Below are 12,448 nucleotides of genomic sequence, written 5' to 3' on the forward strand. Positions count from 1 at the left end.
GAAAGGAGGGCTTGGGAAAAAATGAGAAGATCTGTAGTCTGGGTTTTTGGGCCCTCCCTGGCTCTCACTCTGCCATTGCTTACACTGACTGACACTCTTAGGGAGATACTACAGTGCCCTGTTTAAAAATTTAACTGAGGTTACTTAACGCTCATTTTTTAAAACTGCAATGAAATGGAAAATGAGGAAATGGCAAGGTCAGCTTCATCCTGGCTACTCTCAGCCCATCTTCCCAGGAACTTTATCCAGGTCACAGTGGAGCTTACATGCAAATTCATCTCCTCCAGGACTGACAAGTGTGACAGGACTTTTTGTAGGACATGCTAAATCTAGGAATCATCAAAGGGTAAGTTCTCAAAGGAAATTCTGGGCTGGTGAGGTGATCCATTCTGTCCTCTTTTTTCCTCTTTTCTCTGCCTTCTCTCTCTCCTCTTTTCCTTCTGCAGAGACACTTGATGTAAGGGCCAGGAATGCCTTCTGCCTAAGTTCTGCAGAGACATTTGATAAGATGTAGGGCAGGAATACCTTCTGCGTGACTTGTGCCTTTAGCTCTGGAGGAATATGGAGAGCTGGGGAAGAGGAGGGTGAACCGGGTCACTGTAGAGAAGAGGAAAATGCCAGCGGCTCATGACGAGCTCTGAAAGGTGAGAGTTCAGTTCACTAGACTAGTCAAATACGGTGGGGATTGGAGACAGAAAGAAACCCAATGCAAAAACTTAAATGGTCTGGCCAGAACGTCCATCTCTTTCTCTGAAAAAACACCTCTCGACGACCTGAGAAAGGGATAAGCAGCTACACAGGTGCTGATGCAGCCAGGAACAAAAACCCTAAGCTACTGTCTTGCAGAGGGTGGACCCCTGAAGAACAGCCATGGAACCGGTAAGAAGGGAGGTCAGGAAGGATGAAGGAAGCACAGAAAGTCAGCAAAATACCAAGCTCTCATGGTTAACAAAAAAAGCTGCACAGAAATGGAACAATGAATTATGTAACCCAAATGGTTTCCATTGTCAATGAAGTACTAAAACTGTGTTCTTCCAAACGAGGACTGTGGGAGGCGCTCTGCAGGAAGGCGAGACGGTGACTGGCTGCGGGGGGCTCCCATGGCAGCAGGTGAGCAGCACCAGGCTCAGCCTTGCTGTCAGGTGCACTCAGCAGACTGCCAAGGGGCCCGGGTTGCCCACAGTTGCTCTCAGACAAGGCTAAGAGAACATAAACAATCGTTATTAAACATCCCTATGCTAATAGCATGACTGTATTTATCCAGCACTCTGCCAAGAGCCCAAACCTTTATCCAGGAGACCAGAACAGTTGATCTTAACACCTTTGAACAGATGGAAACTGCACAAATGGGAGAAGCAGGAATAGAAAAGAAAACTGTACCTCTTATGTGCTAACCTTGGCCCAGAAAGGACATAATGTGTAAGGGGGAACTGTCAAGAGAAAAATTGCAATCTCTTCTGAAGCCAATGTACCTTTAATTTCAAAAGTACAACCGAGTACCATTTTCTAGACAGATGATTCCCCACTTCATATCTCTTGCTGTTCTTTGGATAACTTCTGTTATTTCTCTTCCATCTGTTATTTTCATTTATTTCAGCTAGATTTTTCCAAATTGGAGGATCTTATTTTGGGAACGATGTATTCCAGAAATGTTACCCCATTTAAAAAGAATGATTGTTTTTTTGCAACTTGGAAGAGTATTTTCTGGGTCCAGGAGTCAAGTATATTTTCTAGTTTCAGAAATTAACAGCCTTTTTAAAATTTTTTCAGAAACTTGCAGCCGGATCTCCTTACCCAGCCCCAGGGAGAGTAGCGGGTTTGGCCACCCTCGTGCTGCCCCCTGGAAAGGGTCACACTCGCATATTTTTCCCAGAGCACCTCAAGTCCCCCTTGAGGAAGGTCTCCCATGAGTCCTAAAGCTCCATCTGAGATTTTGGCAGGCAAGGGAACTGAAACACAAATAAGTAGGTATCTGTGCTATATCCAAGGAGCCAGCTCTCAACAGAAGGACTAGAACTTTCGTCAGAAAAGCAGGGAGAAGGAAAAGAGGAGGCAATGTATGCATGCACCTGCAGGGTGCAAAGGAGAGGGAGGGGAGCTTGTGGGAGAAAAGGAAGGGCCCGGGAATGAAGAGGTGCTGCAGGTTCACTCAAAAACCCAAGAGACAGGAAGAGACACTAAAAGGACTCAAGGCCAGGCATGGTGGCTCATGCTCAGCAGGTTGGGAGGCCGAGGCATGTGGATCACCTGAGGTCAGGAGTTCGAGACCAGCCTGGCCAACATAGCAAAACCCCATCTCTAATAAAAAAAAAAAAAATTACAAAAATTAGCCAGGCATGGTGGTGCATACCTGCAATCCCAGCTACTCAGGAGACTGAAGCATGAGAGTGACTTGAAGCCAGGAGGCGGAGGTTGCAGTGAGCTGAGATCTCACTATGGCACTCCAGCCTGGGCAATAGAGCGAGACTCTTGTCTAAATAAATAAATAAATGGACCTAATTTCATACCCATAGGTGACATTTTCACTTTGATTCTTCTCCCAGATGTTACAATCTTAAATATATGAAACTGAAGATGTGCCACTTCTCTCAAGTGACTTGCTTAAGTCTCATCTGCCTCTTCTCTCAACTTACTTTGGCTCTACCTGTGATGGATTCCTACTGATTCCAAACGTGCCACGTGCCTTCCCATGAACATGCTTTTGTATGTAATGAGCCTGCCTGGATGCCATTTGCTCTTTTCTGTGCCCGACAAACTCCTGCCCATCTCCTCCAAGCCCACTGAAATGCTGTCTTCTCCACGAAACCTTATCAGATTCCTGAACCAGAGCTGTTAGGTGTTCCCCCCACTTGCTTTCTTGCATACGACTCCCATCTCCCTTGTGGCACTCTTGACATTCCATCTTAATTGTTCGTCTGTTTTCCCCATTGGACTGTGTTAACTCAGGAGCTCCATCAATACCGGAGGGTGGAATGAAGGGAGGTCAATCTTAAGGCCTCCATTCATGGCGGGTCAATGTGCTTTATAGTAGAGGATAACACAGCCTAGAATTGAACAGGGCCAAAAGCAAGTTGCCTTGATTAGCTCTCTCACAAGGTGTTATTGTGGTGGCGATGTCTACATAGACATGAAGCTACATGAAGTAGCTCTGTCCTCATTCAACTTGGTGGAAAAATCTTAAGACTCAGACCCAAGGGACACCATTAACTGATGAGGTGACGTTCTAAAATCCACTTACACTCAGTTTTCTCACCTGTCGATGTCATTAGTGCTATTTCCTTCACCTTTGCTCATGCATTTTTGAGGTTAAAAGAATAAACTGGCCAGGTGCGGTGGTGCATGCCTGTAATGCCACCACTTTGGGAGGCTGAGGAGGGTGGATCACGAGGTCAGGAGTTCGAGACCAGCCTGGCCAACATGGGGAAACCCCCATCTCTACTAAAGGTACAAAAAATTAGCCATGCCTGGTGGTGCACACCTGTAATCCCAGCTACTCAGGAGACCGAGGCAGGAGAATTGCTTAAACCCAGGAGGCAGAGGTTGCAGTGAGCTGAGATCATGCCATTGCACTCCAGTCTGGGTGACAGGGCAAGACTCTGTCTCAAAAATAAAATAAAATAAAATAACAGATGTGTAGGCACCTAATGGTTGTATAGGAAAATGATAGTCTGATTGAATTTCCTTAAATTTTTCCTCCTCCTCCCATCTCACCAGTCTCCACCTGTGAGTAAAGCAAGCCGGTAAGAGGATCAAGAACCATCTTACTCTCTTCTCCAAAGCTTGAGACACCTCTGTGGGATCCTACAAGATCCAAGAACATAGTTTGAAAACCTCTGCACAAATGCCTTCATACTCATTTGTCCAGGCCACAGTGAAAACAGGCAAATATCTGCACTGGAGATGAGCAAACTTAGGGGAGTAGTCCCATGGAAAAAATAATAATTATTATACACTGCTTGTATCTCATGAGAGCCACAAATTAACCATCTTAATCCCTAGTCAAGGAAACCTGTAAAAAGAGCATATATGTTAATTATAAAATAAGGCTGCAGGTGGGGTGCGGTGGCTCATGCCTGTAATCCCAGCACTTTGGGAGGCTGAGGTGGGCAGATCACAAGGTCAGGAGTTTGAGACCAGCCTGGCCAACAATGGTGAAACCCCGTCTCTACTAAGAAAAATGAAAAAAAAAAAAAAAATTAGCCGGGTGTGGTGGTGGGCACCTGTAATCCCAGCTACTACGGAGGCCAAGGCAGAAGAATCACTTGAACCCAGGAGGCGGCGGAGGTTGCAATGAGCTGAGATCACACCATTGCACTCCAGCCTGGGCGACAGAGTGAGACACCGTTTTAAAAAAAAATAAGATTGCAATGTAATTTGAGCCTTTGCTGGAGAGAAAATATTTTGCTAATAATATAGTCAGAAAACCCATTCAAATGAATGACCAACTACCAGCACAGGCATATCCTGACTCAGAGCTCTTTAGAGTCCTGCCATCCCAGGCTCTGCCAACCCTTGAACTCTCAAAACACTCAAAAAGATTCCCACAAGTCAGTGTGGACACAGTTGTTCTGAGGGACCAATTCCTGCTCTACAGGCAGCCAGTGTTTAGATACACAGAAAAGTCCTGATTTGCCATTGGAATACAGCCAAGGTACAGGAAGAATCAAGCCCTAAATAAACGAGAAGAAACTTTTCTAAGATTAGGTTTTATCTTCTCTTTAGTCAATGTAGTCAGGCATCTTCGTTTATTGCAGCTGCTATAACAAAATACCATAGACTGGGTGGCTTATAAGCAACAGAAATTTATTTCTCACAGTTTTGGAGGCCGAGAAGTCTAAGATCAAGGTGCTGGCAGATTTGGTGTCTGGTGAGGGCCCCCTTTCTGCTTCATAGATGATGCCTTCTGGCTGTATTCTCACATGGTGGAAGGGGTGAGGGAGCTCTCTGGAGCTTCATTTATAAGGACACCAATTCCTTCTATGAGAGCTCTGCCCTCATGACCTAACCACCTCCAAAAGGCCTCACCTCCTAATATCATCATATTGAAGATTAGGTTTCAATATATGAATCCAGGGGAGAAACAGACTTACAGACCACAGCATCAGGTAACCACTTCCTTTGCCTGATGTGAGCTGAAGGCATCTTTTGGTCAATATTAAACACTGTGCTACGTGAATCAGGAATATTGAGGCAAAACAAACTACGGTACCTGTTAAACTTACTATTGGGATGAGGAAGAAGTTTCCTCTCCCATGATGAGATAATTTTGTGTAAACTTAAAAAAAAATTATTCCAAACATAAAGGAGGAAAGTTAAGAGGATCTACCCCAAGCCCATAAATTCTACTTTATTTTGAATTCTGTTGTAGTACTTTCATATTTTCATGTAGAAAATCTAATCAGCTGCACAGTGCACCCTAAAATATAATACATTTATATGTGGCTTTCTCATACACAAATTGAGACATCGACTGACTAGGTCAGTGCAGTAATTAAAAATCTTACCGAGGCCGGGCGCGGTGGCTCATGCCTGTAATCCCAGCACTCTGGGAGGCCGAGGCGGGCGGATCACAAGGTCAGGAGATCGAGACCATCCTGGCTAACACAGTGAAACCCCATCTCTACTAAAAAAAATACAAAAACAATTAGCCAGGCATGGTGGCGGGTGCCTGTAGTCCCAGCTACTGGGGAGGCTGAGGCAGGAGAATGGCGTGAACCCGGGAGGTGGAGCTTGCAGTGAGCTGAGATCGCACCACTGCACTCCAGCCTGGGCGACAGAGCGAGACTCTGTCTCAAAAAAAAAAAAAAAAAAAAAAAAAAAAAAAAAATTCTTACCGAATCTAGGATCTTCATTCTCCATAATACCTGAATCATTTAGGGTTTGGTTTGGCTATGTGTGACAGAGGAAAAAAAATAGATTGAAAACAGTGGCTTAAACAAGATAGAAAGTTTTTTTCTCTGTCATGTGAATGAGGCCCAGAGGTGAGCTGTCTGGGCTTATTTAGCACCCAGGGTCTTTCCAGCTCACCTTCCTCATGCCTCACCTTCAGAATCCAAGATGGCTAAATCCGTCTTCCAGGCAGCAAGTCAGAGACAGTGATGGAGAGGAAGAGAGCAAAGGTGCATGCCAGCTGTCTCTCATGACTGTTTTTCAAAACCTGCTGTGGATAGTTTTGCTTTCCTGCCATTGGCCATGATCCCTGGTTGGCAATTGTGAAATATCACAATTAAGTGGTCTACTAGGGAGTACTGCCACGCTGTACTAGAAAGGTGACATAAATTATAAAATCAGAAAAATGCTGAACTCCGAAACACTAAGTTTTTCAGAAAAGCGAGAGTGGAATGGTATTGACAAATTTTCATAGAAGTCTAGCAGTATCTAAGGATAAGATTATTACTAAGGTTATCTATTGTTCTACTATCTAGATCTTTCCACTCCACTTTCAAATTATGCATCGTGGTAATAGGTATGACGTCTCTAACTTCCTTTCAGATCAACACCTCTCAAATATGGTGTCCATCACACACTGAAAATCATTGCAGTCAGGCTATTGGGTGTGCCACCAGTAATTCGAGTATAAATCCCCCAGTAGTAAGAAAAATTTGATAACTAAAAGTATATCTTCTTAAAAGGAGATTGAGATTTGAAAACACAATAATCCTTGTGTTACAGATGGGAATATTTTAGAGATTCCCTTCAATTTTACCAAAATAAAGTAGACATTCTTTCCTGGTATAGAGAGCTGAGGTGTCAATAAAGAGCTATATTTTAATAATGTTAATAAAAGGCACAATGGGCCGGGTGCGGTGGTTCACGCCTGTAATTCCAGCACTTTGGGAGACTGAGGCGGGTGGATCACCTGAGGTCAGGAGTTCGAGACCAGCCTGGCCAACATAGTGAAACCCCATCTCTGCTAAAAATAAAAAAATTAGCCAGGCATGGTGGTTGGCACCTGTAATCCCAGCTACTCGGGAGGCTGAGGCAGGAGAATCGCTTGAGCCCAGGAGGGGGATATTGCAACGAGCTGAGATTGTGCCACTGCACTCCAGCCTGGGCAACAAAGCAAGACCCCATCTCAAAAAAAAAAAAAAAAAGAAAGAAAAGAAAAAAAGGCACCATGACGTATGTGGTTTTTATTTAGAGTAGAATATTGTATTCTCTGGGGGCCTCAGAGGCAGTTGAATTTGAAATTCTGAGACGCTCTTATAAGGCGTCCGTTTTCAGTGTCCAGTTTTAAGATTTTTGTTCCCCGCTTTGTAATATTTTTTGTAGGTTCTCTCCAGGCTTTCAGTTAAGTGTACCAGAAGTGTGGCTCAGCCTGGGAATTCAGCTACAAGGCGTCAGAGCCGGACCAGCCTGGAGAAAAATAGGGCAGGGTTGGGTACCAAACAACAGTGACCAAACTGGTCAGGGACAAGAGGGAGGTTTGCAGGAACACAAAGGCCTTCTTCAGAGAGTCCCAGAGCGTTCTGAAGTTTCAGAAAGCACCTACTAAACGTTAGTGATTGCCTAAGTGATGAAAGGAAAGAGAAAGGTACCAGGGTGTTGCAGCTAAGATCGAGACTGGATACACACCGTGACTGAATTTGAAAAACCAGTTGATGGTGATCTGCCTCAGTCTCTTGCCTACCTGCTTCTTGGCCTGTCCCTCCCTGGGGACCAACGGTGAATCCTGAGAAGAAAAAGGCATTGTCCTTATAGCTACACAGAACACAGGAACCTTCTGGCACATGTAACTCAGGATAGTGCAAACATGTGAGGACCTTGAAGATTGGAAGCCCCAGGATATAGCACCCTAAGCAATGGCACTGTCTCCATGAGAGTATCGGCAGGAAGACTGGTGATGAGGGGACTTCCTCAAAAAGAAGGCATTGCCACAGGTCCAAGAAATATCAGGACAAGACTCAGTCAGGAATACAAAGGTCAACCAGAAAAATGTATGTTCATGCTGTTAGCGCACGCTCTCCTCTGAAACCTAGTAAGGAATATGATGTTGTAAGGGACTATTAAGGTCACCAAATATGAAGGGTTCAGTCAACTATGTTGGGAACACACAGTGGAGAAAACATGTGAATCATGACAGAGCACTATGAAGTGCTAAATGAGGCAGAGACCAAATCCTCTGAGAACAGAGGAGAAGATACAATGGACAACATGCAAGGCATGAGATGGGGGAGGCCTCCAGGAGGAGGCAACATTTGAAAGCAGAGTTAAGTGCCCAGCACTTTGGGAGGCTGAGGCGGGTGGATCACGAGGTCAGGAGATCGAGACCATCCTGGCTAACACGGTGAAACCTTATCTCTACTAGAAATACAAAAAATTAGCTGGGTGTGGTGGCGGGCGCCTGTAGTCCCAGTGGGAGGCTGAGGCAGGAGAATGGTGTGAACCCGGGAGACGGAGTTTGCAGTGAGCCAAGATCGCGCCACTGCACTCCAGCCTGGGCGACAGAGCGAGACTCCGTCTCACAAAAAAAAAAAAAAGAGAAAAGAAAAGGCAGAGATAAGTGAAAAACAAAGTCAGCATCCACATGGAGTCGACATCTTTAAGAGAGAGACAAATGTGCACTAGGGTGCAGGGGTTTCACAGAGCCAAAAAGTAGATGAAAGAAGCTCACAGTGGAAGGACGTGGGGTGGCCGCAGGGGGAGATACTGCCTAATTCGCATCAGAAAATCATCATGATCACCACTGTGATTCAGAAAGATCACTCCTCCAGCAGTGTCATGGAAACACTGGAGAGATTCTACCAGGGAGACAAGTTAGAAAACCATTTCAAGGATACGGGTGGGAGTCAAGGCCAGAACTAGGAGTACTCTGCTTATTCCAAGGCACAAAACAGACCATTTCCTCACTTACATCTCCATTCCCACCCCCTTGTACTGGGCACCTCTGGAGACATCTTCAAAACACTTGTTTCATTTGTTTTCCTAAAATTGAAAAAAAAATATGCGAACCATCTGTACTGGCAATCTATCATTTTCATAAAGGCTCAAAGTCAAATGTGGGTTGTGGGGGTGGGGGATGGAGATCCTACAGATGCAATTTTCTGTTGAAAGGCCATTTGAAGAAAACTGAAATTCGTGGTGAGGAAGAAGTGTTCTGCTTAACAGTTTTAAGTTTCCTATGGGCCTTCCTGAGTCATCAACTGACTCATTCCACCTGCTGAATTTTATTATTAATTCAAAAAAAAATTCTGATAACAATAGAGTCAAAATTATATTGCATGTTTTGATTTCTTTCCTCCCATTGCATAATTCTCCAGTTTTGCCCACATTTTGGCAGTTACTCTCACTACCCATGCAACAATGAGAAACATTCGTTTAAAAATATTTCCAACCCCCTCATGTTCACATGACATTGTTTCAATTCTAACTTTTTTTCAGTTCTTATATAAGATCCATTGCTATCTAATATTAGATCATTGTATTACATGTGACATACTTCTAATGTATGGTAGGAGTTTGATAGATCCTTGATTTGGTTCTTCTCTAAAGCCAAAAAACAAAAACAAAAGGAGCATTTTGTATATGAATGATCAGTCCCAATTTAAGTGCTTGTTAGATTTTTTTTAGTTAAAATTTTGTTACTTTGAGAAGAAATATATTTATTGCAATTATTCATATAGGTAAATATGAGTGCATGTATGTGTGGTGTATGCCATAAATGTAGAGGTATAATCTGATTAATGATCAAAATTCAGTAAAATTGAAATAAAGAAGCCCAAGTTGCCCTCACTTGTCCTTCAGGTGTGAACTCTGAAGGTCTCTAAGATAACTAGAAATGACCACCAAGCAGAAGGGATATTCCCGCTTGAGGTGAATGTTTCTCTTAGCCTTCATAATTTGGGTGAAAACTGTCTTGACACTGACTGGACATTGACTATATTATATTTGAACCAAAAATATGAAATAATCTTTGTCACCAATTTTACCAAGTCAGTATAAAATTTTCAATATTAAAAATATGGTCTGGAAGATGATATGTAGGTTTGAAATTAACTTAGGGATAAGATAGTTGCTTTAGGAAAATGGATCTGATTTTTTTTTGAGATGGCCTCTCACTCTGTCGCCCAGGCTGAAGTGCAGTGGCATGATCTTGGCTCACTGCAACCTCCACCTCCTGGGTTCAAGCAATTCTTCTGCCTCATCCTCTTGAGTAGCTGGGACTACAGGTGAGCACCACCACACCTGGCTATTTTTTTTTTTTTTTTTTGTATTTTTACTAGAGACAGCATTTCACCATATTGGCCAGGCTGGTCTCGAACTCCTGACCTCGTGATCCGCCCGCCTTGGGCTCCCAAAGTGCTGGGATTACAGGCATGAGCCACTGTGCCCCGCCTGGATCTGATTTTTTCACATAGGCTGAGAGTGAAGAAGAGGAAGACAAAGGGCAATGGTGAGAAGGAGAGAACACAGTTTGTCCTTCCTATGTTGAGTTTTTACACAGCTGCCACTCCTCAAAGGCTAGGATTTCCTCCAGAGCCCCAGCCTTGTGATTTGCACATTAAGCTACTAGGCCTTGGGCCTCTCCCCATGAAAACATGCAACTGCTTAACCCAGGTAAGCCAAATATAGTAAAGATTCTAAAAATGTGAATTTTTCTTACACAAAGTTCCAGTCTGTACCAATGTATTTCCACATGGTTTGGCAGCATCTTCAACCTGTCTGCTCCAGTTGAAAATGTTTCAGCTTCCAGCTTTCAGCTGCATAGGGGCTGAAGTAGGGGTAGCAGGGTAGAGGTGGTGCAGAAAACAAAAACTTTGCTATAAAATCTTGGGAAAGATAAGTAAAGATGAGGAAAACTGTACTTGCGCTTAGAACTACACTTTAGTGTTTGCAGTGAGAGAGTAAGACTTAGAATCATCACAGAACAAAAGCTTTTTCCCAGCTCAAGCATTCAATTACCTGCATCTCAAGAGAACCATGGAAGACCAAGGAGGAAGGACTGGACAAAGAGCCCCAGAATGTTAGTGTCAGAAAAGCACTGAGTCTCTCATAAGGCCAGACAGCAAACACAACTTCATATACACATCTTTGCAGAAAAACAAAACAAAGTTTCAATGATCTCCTTGGAAAATCCTGAAAAGTGCCTAGTCGACAAGAGATGGCAAAAAGGAAATGGATGTATGGATTGGTACTTTTTTTACTTTACATATAAGGTAACTAAGGTTCAGAAATATTAGGACACAGAGTTATCCATCCACCATATGTGTAAAATGGCATTTAGATTGCCTATCTTTAGTGCCTTATCTTTATTGACCTAGTCAAGTAGAAACAAAAATCTTTACAAGAATTTTTCCTAAACATGAGATTGACCATGTTTCTTTCAATCCTATTTTCTGCACAGGCCCTAACATTCTCATCCGGTAGGTTCTCCCTCCACAGAGAATCTCAGCTACTCCCTGGGTTTGGGGAGAGACCACACTTGATTTTTAGCTAAAAACAGCTCTGTTAAAATATATATATATATAATTAGTTACTATTTTTCTCATCTCTATCCTAAAAAAAAAGTCTAGAAGCAAGCAGGGCAACAATTATTATTTTCAATATGCAATGAGGCAAATAAAATTTCAAGGGGCTGGTGATTGCTTAAGATAATTTATATGATTTATAGAGAATGCACCAAACTCAAACCTCGGTTCTCCATTTGATTGTTTGTTTCTAAATCTCAGGTCTCTCCCCTCTCTGCCAAGTAGATAATTCCGAGTGTGATTTATTTATAGAAACACAAACCTGCACAAAAGTTAGGCACCTCACTAATGAACTTCTGTATGTACCTAAATCCTGCCTAATGTAACTCTACATGTTTTTGTTTTGCTTTTTGTGCTTTTCCCCCTGCGTCTATAATGGGTATCTTCGAACTTTAAAAAAGATACTCCAGGGGTGACTACCACAAGCTTAAGGATATCTGGAAACTTCTTACAAAAGACCCTTTGGCATTTCATCTAGCCTTGAGCTTCTCTTCCAATAGGGCAATCTTTTATTGTCTATTAGGTAAAAAGACAAATGAATACATTTAGCCTCATTAATATTACTTTTCTACTAGAATGTCTCTCTTGTTACTCTTCTTCTGTCTCCCCAGTAGAATAAAACATTCATCCATTTATTAAGAAATATACACTGAGTGCATGTTCTTTGCAAGGTGCTAGGGGACCAGTCAACCAGTTGAACCTGTAGTAGCTCAGGAGGGAGGGCTGGGGCTTGGTGGGTTGTGCTAGTCTGGTTTGGGTACTGCTTTAAATAGTAATTAGGATTGAGACTCTGCTAGTCCTTCTGGGAAAAGCTAAGACTGGAAATGTAGGGACTGCCCTCCAGCTGTGAACAAAGGCAAAAGACTTATCATGGGAAAGTGAATGGGCACCTATTATTCTAGAGACAAAGATGGAGGTACGTCAAAAACCTCGAGTTGAAACCAGGCAAAGTATAAAGAAGAAATATCAGGAAAGGGAGA

The sequence above is a fragment of the Gorilla gorilla genome, chromosome 5, assembly GCF_029281585.2.
Source record: "Gorilla gorilla gorilla isolate KB3781 chromosome 5, NHGRI_mGorGor1-v2.1_pri, whole genome shotgun sequence".
NCBI classification, from domain to species: Eukaryota; Metazoa; Chordata; class Mammalia; order Primates; family Hominidae; genus Gorilla; species Gorilla gorilla.